Here is a 16990-nt window from a genome sequence, read left to right on the forward strand (position 1 = left end):
TAATAGAAAGTGAGAAACATCGTGGTCAACAAAAGTGTGAGAGAAAAACTTTAATTGTTCCATGACTGGGGAAATATTACTAACATTTCAATTTGACTTCATATTTCTCTGTTGTCTTCTATAGTTTTTGTGCATGTAAAACCCGTGTTTGGACATTAAAGCACGGCACAGTAGAGACACTAAATGCTGATATACACCTGGAAATAAGCAGAATATGACCCCTTTAATTATTATCCTGTACTAGTCATTTGTTCAATATTTCTTCCAGAAGCTATATGGAGTAATGTTTAGCTGTTACTGTAGCAACTGTAGGTTAAATCCTATTGAAACACATTTCTAATTTCTAGGTAATTGTTCGAGTAGACGTACTATAGGTGCGACGACAAAAGGCAACATGTACACATTATGAACAGTTTCTGCAGTATTTCAACTCCAAAATAACCTAAACATAAGCAGGAATACTACAAAAAGCCTCAGCAATACGTATTTGTTGTACTTCCGTGCTCTGAGAAACGCTTCCCTCTCTGTGATGCATTGCATTGTGGGAAAGCAGTGTCTGTCAACACCGCTCTCAGTTCCTGTAGTGCAGTGTTTCTCAAACCTTTTCATACCAAGGACACTTAACCAATAAAAAAACACTCGCGGACCACCTAACTCCACAAATATCCAAAATCGCATCGTTTTTCTAGAACAGATTACAAATCGCCTGAAAATGGTACAAACAAGTGGCAACATGTGTGATGAAGGTGTTGTGCTGGGCTATATCATGCAATCGAAAGTGAAACTTTAGCGCGCTCCATTGCGGAGATATTCCTGCGAGAGTGCGGAAAACTTAAATGTATTTATTTATTTCAAATGTGAAATGTTACCAATATACTCGAGGACCACTAGGGGGCGATCACGGAGCACCAGTGGTCCGCGGACCACACTTTGAGAAGCACTGCTTTAGAGTAAATGATTGCATTTTAAAAGACCATTCTGTCTTTGTTGTAGTTTGGTTTGAAGTCAGAAGACAGGCCACATCTCCTTCCTCCCCCTCGTGTGTTCACAAAACTGTGGGTTTGTGTCTTAAAGATGGTGATTGGATTGACGTCATCCAATCGCAGCGCACAGCCGGCGCACACCTGCTGGGGAGGAGTACAAAGGCCGCGGACTATCACCGCTCTGTGAGGAACAGACGCCTCTCGCTACTTGCGCTGCGTTCTGGGGGATAACGTGTGTGGACCGTGTTATTGTGATTAGATGTGCTTGGATTAGTTTCGTATGGTTTGACTGTTGTCCTCGCTGTGTTTTCTTACAGCCTTCTTTTATTTAGTTCTACCACTTTTAAAGTGCGGTTTTGTTTTGTTCCCTCTATTAGTATTTATTTCTTCTGTAAGCGTTTAGACTCACTTGTGAGAGTCCTTCTTTAGTTTGGTTGCCTATTTGAACTTGCGCCCTTGTGGCCTCTATTGTTTATTATGTAAACCGGTGTTTGTGGCCATCTGTTTGTTTCAGGCTGCGTGCCTGCCATTTTGTTTACCGCTGCTATTTAAAATAAACCACTTATAATTATACCAATCTGGTCGTGTCGCTTCCCTTTGGTTCCCCTCGCCCAATAGGGAACATGTATCACCACAGCCATTAACTTCCCTCTTTTTCTAGCCGACGGCGCACATGTCCTCTCCTCCCGTCTCTGTTTTATGTCCTCTGTGTTTCATCTTCTCCAGATGTAGGAACAGCGAGGCCATACAAATATAGATGTCCACACGCATTTGCCTTTTCTCACCCACTCAGTAACTTCTCATTTCTTTGTCCTTCTCACTTTGTAAAGCAAGCTTCAGCCGCCCCTTTGAAACGCGTTTTCAGTTCTCCTTCTCCTTTAACATCATGTCTTTCATCATCCATCCATTTTAACTCCACGGTTTGTCACTTCATCACATTCCATTCATGCTGGCCTTTTTACACTGTCTTATTCCCCCTTTTTTAATATATATTTCTTCAGCAACCCGTCCCTTTTCTCCTACAATTCTCCATGCCCGCTCACCTTAAGGTCACGGTGTTAATCACGTGTTTGTCGTCATGTGGCATGCCCAAAGTCCCTGAAGCATGGCACTGGAAACCCCCTATGGAATACATTTCCCTAATTGATTGGCTGAAATGCCACAAAATACTAAATATGATTAATGTCACCGTGCTTGTAACGGTAATTTGAGCTCGAAGCGTGGTGTTTTTCTTGGCAGCGAGCCTGTTCCTTCTGCATCGAACGCTCAACCAAACCTACAAATTGGACATGATCGCTCAGGGGTTTGGAGTGTGTGTGTGAGTGCTTGCATGGGGGCCCCTTCTTTTTTGGTGTGTACCCTATATACTCTAAGGGGCACCCGTGTGTTGTCGTCTCGCTCGGCGCGTCGGGCCTTTCTCTGCCTCGCGTTCCTCGGGTCCTGAAAGCAGAAAATTACCCACACGCACAAACACTTAAAGAGAAAATTGCCAACAGATTTCTGCCCTGCATGTGGCTGCAGTCGAACAAGAACACGTTTTAAAAAAGACGCGGTGAGGGGGGGGTTTAAACTTTATTCCCACTGTGAGCTTTCTGGTCAGTTACTGGGGTGTCTGCGTGTCTTTCATTGACAAGTTATGTTAAGCGTTCTACTGTATGGCATCCTGTGAGTTTTGAAGGTCACTGTTACTCTGAGTTATTGTCCGTTTATAGTGTTTTCCAACTCACTGTTTGCATCTGGGTCGACTTTAAAACACATCGATAATAAGACGGTAAATTACAGGAGATGTGAGAATTTGAGAAATGTGTTCTGGAGGAGACTTCAAAGGAGATGCGTTGAATAAAAACACAACTTGGCACGGTGAGATTTAGATCAAACTAAAAAAGTCTGGCTGTCATTTTAACTATGATGAATCGCTCATGATGATGAAGAACAAATGGCTGCAAGGGGTGGGAGATAAGTCCTGATTTCAAAACAAAAGGACAGCTGTAATCACTTTGAAACATACATCCATCAGGTGTGTCATTTAGAAACGGACTGCAGGTGTTTTCAGTGCGAGACGTTCCCTTGTTTGGATGAATCAAGCTTGAAGTTATTATTCTGTCCCGTTTTAAACGAAAGCTCGATCAGGGCAAACATCATCCCTGATAATAAGGGCTTCATGTTGTTGGTGAAATTATCTGATGACAGCAGCATGCGTTGAATGAAACCAATTTCACGATAACAACCCTATAACAATTTGATCGGAAGTGGGAAATGCGATTAGTTCGTTTTTATAGCTCCATAAACCTTAAATGTCAAATTAGTTGGATTACTAATGGAAAAAGGAGAATGAGATGGGCGGTGGAAGGATGCTTGTAACAGACGAGGCAGATGTATGTAAGTCTTCGTTTGAAACCTGGAGAGAAAGAGTTACCGTGTGTCGGACGCCGAGACATTTATTAGGAAAAATCACCACGTGGAGTTTGAAATGTTATCGATGCATGGATCGTCTTCCAGCACTTCCAGGTTTTCTCTTTTTCACTTTTCCCGTCTCCGCTTTCTTAGACCTGTGTACAGTCTGTTGATGGAAAAGCCTGGGGAGTTGATGAGAAGCTGTTTAGTTTAATAACCTCTTCTCAGGTTAGAGGTTTTGGATGTCTTTTTTTTGTTATCATATTCTTCTTCCGAGATATCGAGACGAATCGAGACGATTCCAATAATCACTTCTTGCCGTTTTACATTTGTTTTGAGGCGCTGTCGTCATTATTATTTCTCCTTCTGCATCTGCCGTATATCTGGCAACCACAAAGAAGCTCCATCTTAGTAAATCTGTCTTCTTTACAGTCATCTGAGGCCTAATGGACAGACCAGATGTCCCTGAAGCCTCTTTGGGCATATAACCTGTCGGAGGCGGAGAGTTGTCCCACTTCCAACGTTGTAGCAGTCATCTAGGGAACTGCTCCAAGACACCACCATGTTATTAGATCAACCTCTTGCTAAAGGATTTCAGAGCATCTCGTTTAAGAGAGGTCAGCAGAAAGACTTCATGGCACCAACCGGACCTCTGGTAACTTTAGTTAGAGGTTATGCAGCTTCACTTCTCTCCAAAATATAAGATGGACTTTTATTAATCCCCGTGGGGAAATTGTTTCTCTGCATTCGACCCATCCTAGTGTTAGGAGCAGTGGGCTGCCATTTTGAACGGCGCCCGGGGAGCCGTGTGGGGAACGGTGCCTTGCTCAGGGACACCTCGGTGGCACTTGGTCTTGCTGGGACTTGAACTGGTGACCTTCCAGTCGCCAAGCCAAGTCCCTATCGACTTCGCCGCCACCGCCCCACATATGTCTTTCTCTCACACTTAACGCAGCGTCCACACGGCAGCGTGCGTTGAAGCTTGCCGGCGGGCGTGTCTGAAACTCGACCAACAACCAATCACATGAATGTCCCGCCCCGGACACACAAGCACGCGGTTTGATTGGCTAGAGCTTGTACTGGCATATGATTCGATTGGCTGACGCTTCCGTCGAAGCTTCAAAAGTAGAACATTGCTCAACTTTTGAAGCGAGCAACGCGAAGGAACCACAATGCAGTTCGGCAAAGCGGGACGTCGCCCCATTCAAAGTGAACGGGCAGAAGCTTCAACGCACGCCGCCGTGTCGAATGTTGTTTCTTTCATAGAAGCATCAAACAATTGTCGTGACATGCCTTCCTTTCTTTACTCTAGTTCGATGGATGTCCTCCAGTTTCATCATCATTATTGCCTTCATAAATGTTGATTCTTTTGACGCAAACCATAACCCTGCAGTAAAGTGCATTAAAGACACTTTCTGGGCCCGAGTGCCTGTATTAGAGATGCAGTGTTGAGAGGGGAGATGGAGGGGATGACATTGTTTTGATTGAACCCGTGTTCTTGGCAGTGGACACAGCATATTGGCGCCAGCTCTAACCCCAGAGCTATCCCGCAGCCCAGTAAAGTATTTTCAAAGTGAATTACCAATCAAAAACAGCCAGAACCTGCCACTCAGTGGAGCTCTCTGTGAATAACGCTTTTAAAGTACCGAACATTAGGGCTGCACGATTTGGAGAAAACAAGTAATTATTTTGACTCAATTTGCAAATGCGTTATGATTTGCTGTATTCAAATAATTACTTTGTTGAAACACAATTCAAGTGTGTATTCTTCTGCAGCTGTTCTTACACACATATGTTTGCCTTTACCATACGAGGTTCAAGGTTCTTTAATGTTAAACTAACATCGCTACAGAGTAATTATGTCGTTGAAAATCTTAGGTCACCGGCTTCTCCAACGATGCAACACAATAATACAGATTGCATTTTCAATTATATTTCTGCGATTTTTCACATATATTGCAGATGCAATATTGTAATGAAGGATCTATTATTCAAATTACTATAGAAAAATATGCACAATTGAGGAAATAAGGATTATTTAGAGTCAGTAGAGACGTTTTAGGCCCTGATTTCTCCACAGCTGTGATAAATACACATATTTTGCTTTCATTCAATGTTCCGCTTACTGCACTTTGGACATTACAATAGTACATAGTGCATTTTCAATCACATTTCTGACCTTGCCATGGAGTAAGGAGGAGAAAAAAACCGGGGACCCTGGGTGTTTGTGCTAACTAGTGTGTAAGTGTGTGTCTCTCAGTGTGTCTGTGGTTTCTGTAAACGATCACACTCCTGCCGTGTTAAGTGGTTTGCTTTTGTCTCCAGGAGATCAGCTGTACCAGATGTGACAAGCCTGCAAAGTTTAAATTAACTTACAGTGTGTGTGCGTGTGCGTGTGTGTGTGTGTGTGTGTGTGTGTGTGTGTGTGTGTGTGTGTGTGTGTGTGTGGGCTTATGGGAGCCGGTAAAGTCTTTAAAACCCTCCCAGCTGCAATAACACCAACAGCAAACCCACTCTGAACTCTCCTCTCTCACCCTGTGTATAACAACACACAGAAATAGTCCAGTTCTATCACGTCATACTTCGTCTGGCCAAATGCTAAGAAAAAAAAGCATGAATACGAGAAACGGGGGAGAAAATAAATGTTGCCGTTCAAGGGGGGAGAGTATGACGAGTACTTTTTGGCACGTTTTATCTACTGCACGAATACTGAAGTCACAGCAGGTGCTTTACCTCAAAGCTGAACCCAAAACATTGTATTTTTACGAGACAAAGTTGGAAGACTCAAAGGAGACATCTTTTATCAAATAATGATGGATGTTGAATAATTTAACTTGGATAACTGAAGTCAAAGGATAACCCACTTCTCTCGTTGCGCCCTGATCTCCCAGTTCAAGCTTTAACACATCAAACTGAGATGTTTGGACTGCGCGCGTTCAAAATGTCACGGTCTAAACACGCGAAGACTGCAGGGCCAGCGAATCAGAAGTCGGTGGGAAAAACGGGAGAAAGCCAGAGAGCGAAAGATGATGGACAATTATGGGAAACAAGAGAAGAAGAGGAATGAGGATTAGAACGGAGGAGAGTCAGAGCGGACACGATTGGAAAAAATGTCTGAAAGAGAGGATTGAGAGGAAAAGAGGGGCAAGTATGCACATGAAGGAGCCTTTGCAGATTAGCAGTAGCTGCAACCCAATACTTTAATATGCTGCTCGACCCCGACAGGCCTGGACCGGCTGTGTGTGTGTGTGTGTGTGTGTGTGTGTGTGTGTGTGTGTGTGTGTGTGTGTGTGTGTGTGTGTGTGTGGCACTACTTTGAGCTACAGCGGCAACTCTTATCAACCCTAATCTGGTCTAAGAGGCATTCCTCACTGTGTGTGTGTGTGTGTGTGTGTGTGTGTGTGTGTGTGTTGTCCAGATTCGGTGTGTCCTTTTTTGAAGTTGTGTAGAGAAAGCCTCAGCATGTGTCCTAAAGATGGAGTCAAAATATGTGCCTGTTAGCAGGTCCAAAGACTAATATTGCTCCTAAAAGCTGTGGCGGTGATTAATAAGTAACCCAGTCTTTGTGTAAAGACAGACTGGTATGTAGATCTGGAGGAAAAGAGGAATGTAAACAAAGCTTTTATTAACTTCTTCTGCTCTGTCGGAGAATAAGAAGGAAGCTGGCAGCAGCCCCAGAAGTGATAACGCCACAAATTAGAAATGTTTCCTGTCGGGGGGCTCTGAAGGGTTCCTACGCATATTTGTCTTCATTTAAACCAAACACCTCGCGAAAGAAAAACAAGACAGATTTCTTCCCCTTCCACTATCTCCCCCGAGCCAGAGCAGTAACTCTTGCCTGACGGCGTAAACCCCATGGAGAATGTAACAATCAGGTCGTTCTCCAGCACACGTCTGCACACATACGGTTGTGTCCAATACAGGAAGCACAGTGTTCCTGTATCACTCGGCATGTTCGACACGCGGCTGCAGCTAATGAGGAATGTCAGAGGTGTTGATTACCATGCAATTAATCGGGGTATTCTTTAAGCTGTTTCTGGCCTGCAGCTCAAACCCCAATACGGTCATATAAAAGTGAGGAAAGCAACAAATTGAGAAATCTCACCTCTATACTAATATCCAACTCACAATGGACAGTTAACAAGATAAAAACAAGCAATAAAAGCCACGAAAATGTAAAGTAATTGGATCGAAAGAAATTATACACCACCATAAATTCTCACGATATCATTTTTTGTCCGTGTAGCCATCCAATATCTCTCGTTTCACTTATTTCAAGAAACTCTGAAAAGCACTATTTCTTTACTTTTCTGCAATTAATTAATTGCTTTTAATTAATTAATTAATTAAACTTTCTCCAACCAGCTTTAACCCCAAAGTTATTCCATTTATAATAATAGAAAAGGGAGAAAGGCAACGAGAGGACAGATCGGATAAAGCAAGTGTTTATTGCTCGATCAAGCCAATGAAAAATATAGTTATAGTACATTTAATATCTCGCGATGGACAGTTCAAATGTGGAAAGGCAAGGAAGCTTTACAGTAAGTAGATTTCAAATAAAGTTTAACCCCATATTTGTTGCACTAATGTATCAGTAAAGCAATAATTGTCCTCTTGTTTCACTTATCTTGAGCTACTCTGAAAGCACGGTCGTCTAATTGCGTATGAAATGGATCTCATGCTGTATATTACCCTCAGAGCGATCGAGTCACCGTGTGCGTCTGGCTGTGATTTACGGTGCCACCGAACAGGAGTTGCTGATTAGCGGGTTATCGCTGTGGAGGTTTGTGACAGGTAGCGCAACATTGTCCGACCCGATGCCGGCCGCTGATAATCCACCTTCACAGTCTGTGTTAGTGTGGGAGTTTCCTGCCTCACAGACACTGGGTTCAGCGGAGGAAGCCAGTCTGTTCACACACATGAGAACCAACAGATTGATATCACCCTTTACTGCTTTACGACTTCACGTAGATGAGACTCTGGGTTATTAGCTTCTTCCCGTCAATCCGTTATCGATAAGTGTTTACACATAAGTGTGTTATTGAGTCGGTTCTCACATTAACCTCCGATGTGTGTTTGTTTGTGTTTCCTTCTGTATTGTTCTCCGCGGTTCCTCTGCAGGAAAACTGTAGTAGTACACACATCCTTTACTCAAGTAGAAGCACAGGTGCTCGTGTTTAAAAATACTCTGGTGAAAGTAGAAGTACTGACTAAACTTCTTTACTCAAGTTAAAGTAAAGACTTTGAAATGTACTTCAGTAAAAAGTCAAAAAGTTCAACATGTAAGAAGTAGAAAGTACAGGTATTTGGGTTCAACATGTAAGAAGTAAGAAGTAGAAAGTACAGGTATTTGGGTTCAACATGTAAGAAGTAAGAAGTAGAAAGTACAGGTATTTGGGTTCAACATGTAAGAAGTAGAAAGTACAGGTATTTGGGTTCAACATGTAAGAAGTAAGAAGTAGAAAGTACAGGTATTTGGGTTCAACATGTAAGAAGTAGAAAGTACAGGTATTTGGGTTCAACATGTAAGAAGTAGAAAGTACAGGTATTTGAGTTCAACATGTAAGAAGTAGAAAGTACAGGTATTTGTGTTCAACATGTAAGAAGTAGAAAGTACAGGTATTTGAGTTCAACATGTGAGAAGTAGAAAGTACAGGTATTTGGGTTCAACATGTAAGAAGTAGAAAGTACAGGTATTTGGGTTCAACATGTAAGAAGTAGAAAGTACAGGTATTTGGGTTCAACATGTAAGAAGTAGAAAGTACAGGTATTTGTGTTCAACATGTAAGAAGTAGAAAGTACAGGTATTTGGGTTCAACATGTAAGAAGTAGAAAGTACAGGTATTTGTGTTCAACATGTAAGAAGTAGAAAGTACAGGTATTTGGGTTCAACATGTAAGAAGTAGAAAGTACAGGTATTTGGGTTCAACATGTAAGAAGTAGAAAGTACAGGTATTTGGGTTCAACATGTAAGAAGTAGAAAGTACAGGTATTTGAGTTCAACATGTAAGAAGTAGAAAGTACAGGTATTTGGGTTCAACATGTGAGAAGTAGAAAGTACAGGTATTTGGGTTCAACATGTAAGAAGTAGAAAGTACAGGTATTTGAGTTCAACATGTGAGAAGTAGAAAGTACAGGTATTTGGGTTCAACATGAGAGAAGTAGAAAGTACAGGTATTTGGGTTCAACATGTAAGAAGTAGAAAGTACAGGTATTTGGGTTCAACATGTAAGAAGTAGAAAGTACAGGTATTTGGGTTCAACATGTAAGAAGTAGAAAGTACAGGTATTTGTGTTCAACATATAAGAAGTAGAAAGTACAGGTATTTGGGTTCAACATGTAAGAAGTAGAAAGTACAGGTATTTGGGTTCAACATGTAAGAAGTAGAAAGTACAGGTATTTGGGTTCAACATGTAGAGAAGTAGAAAGTACAGGTATTTGGGTTCAACATGTGAGAAGTAGAAAGTACAGGTATTTGAGTTCAACATGTAAGAAGTAGAAAGTACAGGTATTTGGGTTCAACATGTGAGAAGTAGAAAGTACAGGTATTTGAGTTCAACATGTGAGAAGTAGAAAGTACAGGTATTTGGGTTCAACATGAGAGAAGTAGAAAGTACAGGTATTTGGGTTCAACATGTGAGAAGTAGAAAGTACAGGTATTTGTGTTCAACATGTAAGAAGTAGAAAGTACAGGTATTTGTGTTCAACATGTAAGAAGTAGAAAGTACAGGTATTTGTGTTCAACATGTAAGAAGTAGAAAGTACAGGTATTAGTGTTCAACATGTAAGAAGTAGAAAGTACAGGTATTAGTGTTCAACATGTAAGAAGTAGAAAGTACAGGTATTTGGGTTCAACATGAGAGAAGTAGAAAGTACAGGTATTTGGGTTCAACATGTGAGAAGTAGAAAGTACAGGTATTTGTGTTCAACATGTAAGAAGTAGAAAGTACAGGTATTTGTGTTCAACATGTAAGAAGTAGAAAGTACAGGTATTTGTGTTCAACATGTAAGAAGTAGAAAGTACAGGTATTAGTGTTCAACATGTAAGAAGTAGAAAGTACAGGTATTAGTGTTCAACATGTAAGAAGTAGAAAGTACAGGTATGTGTGTTCAACATGTAAGAAGTAGAAAGTACAGGTATTTGAGTTCAACATGTGAGAAGTAGAAAGTACAGGTATTTGTGTTCAACGTGTAAGAAGTAGAAAGTACAGGTATTTGGGTTCAACATGTAAGAAGTAGAAAGTACAGGTATTTGGGTTCAACATGTGAGAAGTAGAAAGTACAGGTATTTGTGTTCAACATGTAAGAAGTAGAAATTACAGGTATTTGTGTTCAACATGTAAGAAGTAGAAAGTACAGGTATTTGAGTTCAACATGTAAGAAGTAGAAAGTACAGGTATTTGTGTTCAACATGTAAGAAGTAGAAAGTACAGGTATTTGAGTTCAACATGTGAGAAGTAGAAAGTACAGGTATTTGGGTTCAACATGTAAGAAGTAGAAAGTACAGGTATTTGGGTTCAACATGTAAGAAGTAGAAAGTACAGGTATTTGGGTTCAACATGTAAGAAGTAGAAAGTGCAGGTATTTGTGTTCAACATGTAAGAAGTCAAAGTAAAAAGTCGTCAGAAGTAGTGGAGTAAAGTACTGATACCAGACAAATGTACTTAAGTACAGTAATGAAGTATTTGTACTGCACTCCTTCCCACCTCTGTCGAGGACGCAGTTTGTACACAGCTGACTGTGCACTTCTTCTCTCTTTCTGTGTCTCTGTCTGTCACCGTTAATCTCTTTCACAACATGCTTTCCCTCCAAAAGACACACAGCATGAAACTAGGCCAGGGGCGGCGTTGTTTTACAGCCTCAGTCTTCTTATCCATGAACTCTCTGTGTTTTAACTTTCGTTTCACAAGAGCAAATACTAATAACAATGCAGTAAACCTGTATGGGTACGTTGTTATAAATAGAAAGGCGTCTATAGACATGCAATGCCTTAATGTCGGCGATGCTCTCTGGTTTATTGTAATTCAAACTCCTAGATATTTCAAGTATTTGAGGGTGGGTGTTTTTTCAGAACCAGCAACGTTCCCAATCAAATTCGTGTTGGAAGGTTAATAGTAAACGCCATGGCTGTTAAATAAAATAGGCGCATTTACCCTTTACTTTACTTTTTTTTTTTATTGGTTTTTCATTTAAATTATTCTTAAAGTTCAGGGTAATCAACTGTTACAAACATACTGTTCACATTTTTTTTCTCCAATAAATGGATGTTTTCAAAGTCAATGAATAATCGCATTTAATAATCGCAATTACAATTATTGACCCAAATAATCGAGATTATGATTTTTGCTCTAATCGAGCAGCCCTACTACATATAATTTATTTTTATGTTTTGTTTCTTGGAATCCCAGAAGTACTTTTAAGAAAAATCATAGGACATTAATGGTTTGGATTTCGATGTGTTGGCACATTAAAACCACAACATCCCAAATGCTTTTCTCAGCATGCTCACGGTATCATTGGCCTACGTGACATCCTCATAACTCTCTTGTATTGTTCATGGAGGACTTTGACTGTGTTGGAAGCTGCTGACACGCCAAAAGACAGGTAGCTGTTCCAGGAATGACGATGATTTGACACTTAAACGTATAATCATGTTGACATCAGCTGGCTTGGTGCAAAGAATGGGCTTAAGTAAATTAATATTGTAAGATAAGATGTACTTTATTAATGCCAATTAGGGAATTATTTTGTGTTGCAGCAGCATTAAACAAAACAAAGCAAGGTAGCTGTTGACATAGGTAACATACTGTAGTCTCCACATTGTAGTGTAAAACATATTTCGAAGTTGGGTACTTTTATGTCTCAAAGTAACGTCTACAAAATAATTGATTGATTAATTTTAATAAAAATGTAAGTTAGTATTATAGGCATAAAAAGACAGAAATGTATAATTCTTTCTTTAATGGAAATGTTTCTTCCCAAACCAGGCTTTTCTGGATAAGCGCATGTTTAAAACATAGTCATTGTCCATGCCGGTTTCAGTTAGATTATTTGTCAGTTGCTCCGATCAGATCGGTCTCCTCCATTTTGTAGATTATTTACGACTTTTGAATCCACATGAACACATCGGCATCGGCTTACTTTGAGCATGTGTTTGAAACAGTTTAATCCCTTTGTGAATTGTTTCCGTCCTTTCATTTCTTCATACAGCGGGAATCCAAATGAATGAATCCTGAGTCTAATAACCATCAAAGTCGCTCCAATAGTGCTCCTTAATTACGCGTTCATCCTCCTTTAACAACATACTTCACATTCATCCAGTTTGTGACGGGAGTTGTAGCATTTTTGAGACTTTTAAACTTTAATTACCGCTGTTGCTCGAGCATCTGCAGAGCATATTTCATGAGCTTGTCTTGATGTTCTGTAATGTCCAACGTTTCCATCTGCTGCATCTGGCAGGTTGAAGGATTTTTTTTTTGTTTGGCCCAGATTCACCAGTCTGTGGTTTACTTTCAATCATCTCCAAAGACCGCAGCTTCCTCTCACTATACTCTAACAAAAGAAAAAGAAAAAGTGAAGCCCTTAGAGGCAGAATGAGCAGGATTTGTGCTTTGCGGTTTGTAAAGTCACAGGTGATTGGATCAATCTGTCTATCACCTTCTATCATGGGCCACTTCTGATTGGTTAACAATGGTTGGTACATGTGGAGCACAGCACTGATTGTTGTGGATGACTGACACACAAGAAGAACAAAATTGTAAAAAAAAAAAAATTGTAAAAAAAATCGCAGGCTTTGCGATTTCATAATCGTATCATTTCAAATCGCGATTTCGATTTAAAATCAATTAATCGTTCAGCCCTATTTTGGAACAAGCTTTGTCCGTCTGGTGTTTGTTTTGCTGTAGTTTCCTCAGTCCATTTCTTTATCTTCATTTTTCGATTCAAGCTTACGATTCAGCATCTTTGTAGGCTGACATCATACAACTGCCTCCAGAAAGCAAAATGAAACGATAAGAGAAATCCAGGGTCCACATATCAACCCTAACCCTAACCTACATTGGGTTTTAGTGATAATCGAGAGGGATTCATTTGGTATGCACTGTTTTTACATGACATGACACGTGTTAGAAGCTTTTATCCAAAGCGACTTACATACTCAAGGACACAACGACATGCTGACTGCAGTGGGGTTTGAACCTGTGACCCCCCTGATCCCAACACCAACGCACAACCCACTGCACCACACGCTATTCATTTTCTATTAAACTGTACACTATTTCTAAAGCCCTGCAAGGTGGCGAGCCTCAAACTCTAGTTGTATACACTGACAAAACAGGCCCATTTATCAAACGCAGTGTAGTTTCAGACTTTCTGCGATGACTTCATACGACTTTATGTTTATCCTTTTATCTCACAGTTATGTTTATGCCAATTGTTACATTTTATTTTTCATTTTGACAGCAGAAGCAGACTTTGGTCGGCGTTCGGCGAGGAAACGACGGAACAGAGAGACACACAAAGACAACATAGGGTCAAGAGATGATGTTAGACATGAACACGAGCATTTTAGGATTCAAAGAAGCACATCCCGGGGCTAGACCTTGGGTGCGTTTCACTTCGGTTAAATGGATTCCTTGCGTCCCTCACTTGCGTCGTTTCCCTGTGACTAGTCCCTCCCTCCAGGAAAGCACGGAGAGACGCGAGGAAACCACGAGAAGCAGGGACATGAGTTTTAAGAGCAATGGGACGTTGTTTCCTCCGGAGCGTCACGTGAAGCGACGTCCATTCGCGATGACGCCGCACAGCTGATCGTCTGACAGCAGCCAGATCAGTGCATGCACTGCATCGTCCAATCAGTGAGCGATACACAGTGAGGGGGCGGGGCGAGTGTCTGAGGATTTCACCGGAGGATGGTCTGGTAGTTCCTCGATTATCGCTCCTCCGTTATCGCTCCTCGACCCTCCGGCACAAATAAGGCCACTGGGACTAGGGCTGCACGATATTGAAAAAAACTGACATTGCCATATATATTTTTTTCCCCTGCGATATATATTGTGTTTTTTTAAACTATATTTAACCGGATGAAGGATTTTAGTCATGGACGTCTGGATCTTAACTGGTTGACTCATCATACCTTAAGTCATGATCTAACATGTCATGATAATGCATGTAACTTACCCTCAAATAAGGGGGTTAATCTGTGAATGAAGAAGAGAAGAACCTTTTTGTATCCAAAATAGTTCCAGATGTTGCTTTTCTTTTTGGAAGTAAATCTTCATTCTCGCCAGTATTGTCCTCCTGTGCCTCGCTCATTTTTCACCGGTGTTTTGATGGCAGGGCCTGCTGTGATCTGATCAAGAATGATTGTGATTGGTGGTTTGCTGTGCATGTGTTTGAGTTAATTTACCTACTTAATATCGCATGTCCTAAAAAAAAAAAAAAAGAAGTAGAAAGTACAGGTATTTGTGTTCAACATGTAAGAAGTAGAAAGTACAGGTATTTGGGTTCAACATGTAAGAAGTAGAAAGTACAGGTATTTGGGTTCAACATGTAAGAAGTAGAAAGTACAGGTATTTGAGTTCAACATGTAAGAAGTAGAAAGTACAGGTATTTGAGTTCAACATGTAAGAAGTAGAAAGTACAGGTATTTGAGTTCAACATGTAAGAAGTAGAAAGTACAGGTATTTGAGTTCAACATGTGAGAAGTAGAAAGTACAGGTATTTGGGTTCAACATGTAAGAAGTAGAAAGTACAGGTATTTGAGTTCAACATGTAAGAAGTAGAAAGTACAGGTATTTGGGTTCAACATGTGAGAAGTAGAAAGTACAGGTATTTGAGTTCAACATGTGAGAAGTAGAAAGTACAGGTATTTGAGTTCAACATGTAAGAAGTAGAAAGTACAGGTATTTGAGTTCAACATGTAAGAAGTAGAAAGTACAGGTATTTGAGTTCAACATGTGAGAAGTAGAAAGTACAGGTATTTGAGTTCAACATGTGAGAAGTAGAAAGTACAGGTATTTGAGTTCAACATGTGAGAAGTAGAAAGTACAGGTATTTGTGTTCAATATGTGAGAAGTAGAAAGTACAGGTATTTGAGTTCAACATGTGAGAAGTAGAAAGTACAGGTATTTGAGTTCAACATGTAAGAAGTAGAAAGTACATGTATTTGTGTTCAACATGTGAGAAGTAGAAAGTACAGGTATTTGAGTTCAACATGTAAGAAGTAGAAAGTACAGGTATTTGAGTTCAACATGTAAGAAGTAGAAAGTACATGTATTTGTGTTCAACATGTAAGAAGTAGAAAGTACAGGTATTTGAGTTCAAAATGTAAGAAGTCAAAGTAAAAAGTCGTCAGAAATATTAGTAGTGGAGTAAAGTAATGATACCAGAAAAATGTACTTAAGTACAGTAATGAAGTATTTGTACTGCACTCCTTCCCACCTCTGTCGAGGACGCAGTTTGTACACAGCTGACTGTGCACTTCTTCTCTCTTTCTGTGTCTCTGTCTGTTACCGTTAATCTCTTTCACAACATGCTTTCCCTCCAAAAGACACACAGCATGAAACTAGGCCAGGGGCGGCGTTGTTTTACAGCCTCAGTCTTCTTATCCATGAACTCTCTGTGTTTTAACTTTCGTTTCACAAGAGCAAATACTAATAACAATGCAGTAAACCTGTATGGGTACGTTGTTATAAATAGAAAGGCGTCTATAGACATGCAATGCCTTAATGTCGGCGATGCTCTCTGGTTTATTGTAATTCAAACTCCTAGATATTTCAAGTATTTGAGGGTGGGTGTTTTTTCAGAACCAGCAACGTTCCCAATCAAATTCGTGTTGGAAGGTTAATAGTAAACGCCATGGCTGTTAAATAAAATAGGCGCATTTACCCTTTACTTCTTTATCCAATAAATCAGGAAAGCCAAGATGTAGGGTTGATGTAATTAAAGATATCACTTGGGATTAGGGCTGCTCAATTAATCGTATTTTAATCGCGATTACGATTATGGCTTGCAACGATTACGAAAACAACGTAATCGAAATAAAACGATACTTTTTTATTATTACTTTTTTTTTTTTTTTATTCTTTTTTTTTATTCTTATTGGTTTTTCAGTTAAATTATACTTAAAGTTCAGGGTAATCAACTGTTACAAACATACAGTTCACATTTTTTTTCTCCAATAAATGGATGTTTCCAAAGTCAATGAATAATCGCATTTAATAATCGCAATTACAATTATTGACCCAAATAATCGAGATTATGATTTTTGCCCAAATCGAGCAGCCCTACTAGGGATTAATAATTTATTTTTATGTTTTGTTTGTGGGAATCCCAGAAGTACTTTTAAGAAAAATCATAGGACATTAATGGTATGCATGCGCATATCGCGGTTATCGCCATGACTTGATATATCGTTCAGCCCTAACTGGGACGCTACTCAAGATGGCGCAGACTAATAAACTCTAGGGAACACTAGGGATTTAATTCAACTTCATAAAAGTCTGATAGACAAAAACGTCCTTGATTGCGTTAGTGGAACCATTCATTCATCCAAAGCGACAACATGTTGCTCTCAAAGTTGCAAAAGAGGGTTATTTCCACATGGACAATGA

At 40.1% G+C, this 16990-nt stretch overlaps 1 protein-coding gene across 2 annotated transcripts in view; it reads right to left on the reverse strand.

The window, feature by feature from the left end:
- The window catches only part of tnfsf10l (TNF superfamily member 10, like), a 66961-nt gene that overhangs the window by 8957 nt on the left and 41014 nt on the right, over window positions 1-16990 (reverse strand). The window lies entirely within an intron of this gene.

This window comes from Pseudochaenichthys georgianus, chromosome 18 (genome assembly GCF_902827115.2).
Source record: "Pseudochaenichthys georgianus chromosome 18, fPseGeo1.2, whole genome shotgun sequence".
In the NCBI taxonomy this organism is placed as follows: Eukaryota; Metazoa; Chordata; class Actinopteri; order Perciformes; family Channichthyidae; genus Pseudochaenichthys; species Pseudochaenichthys georgianus.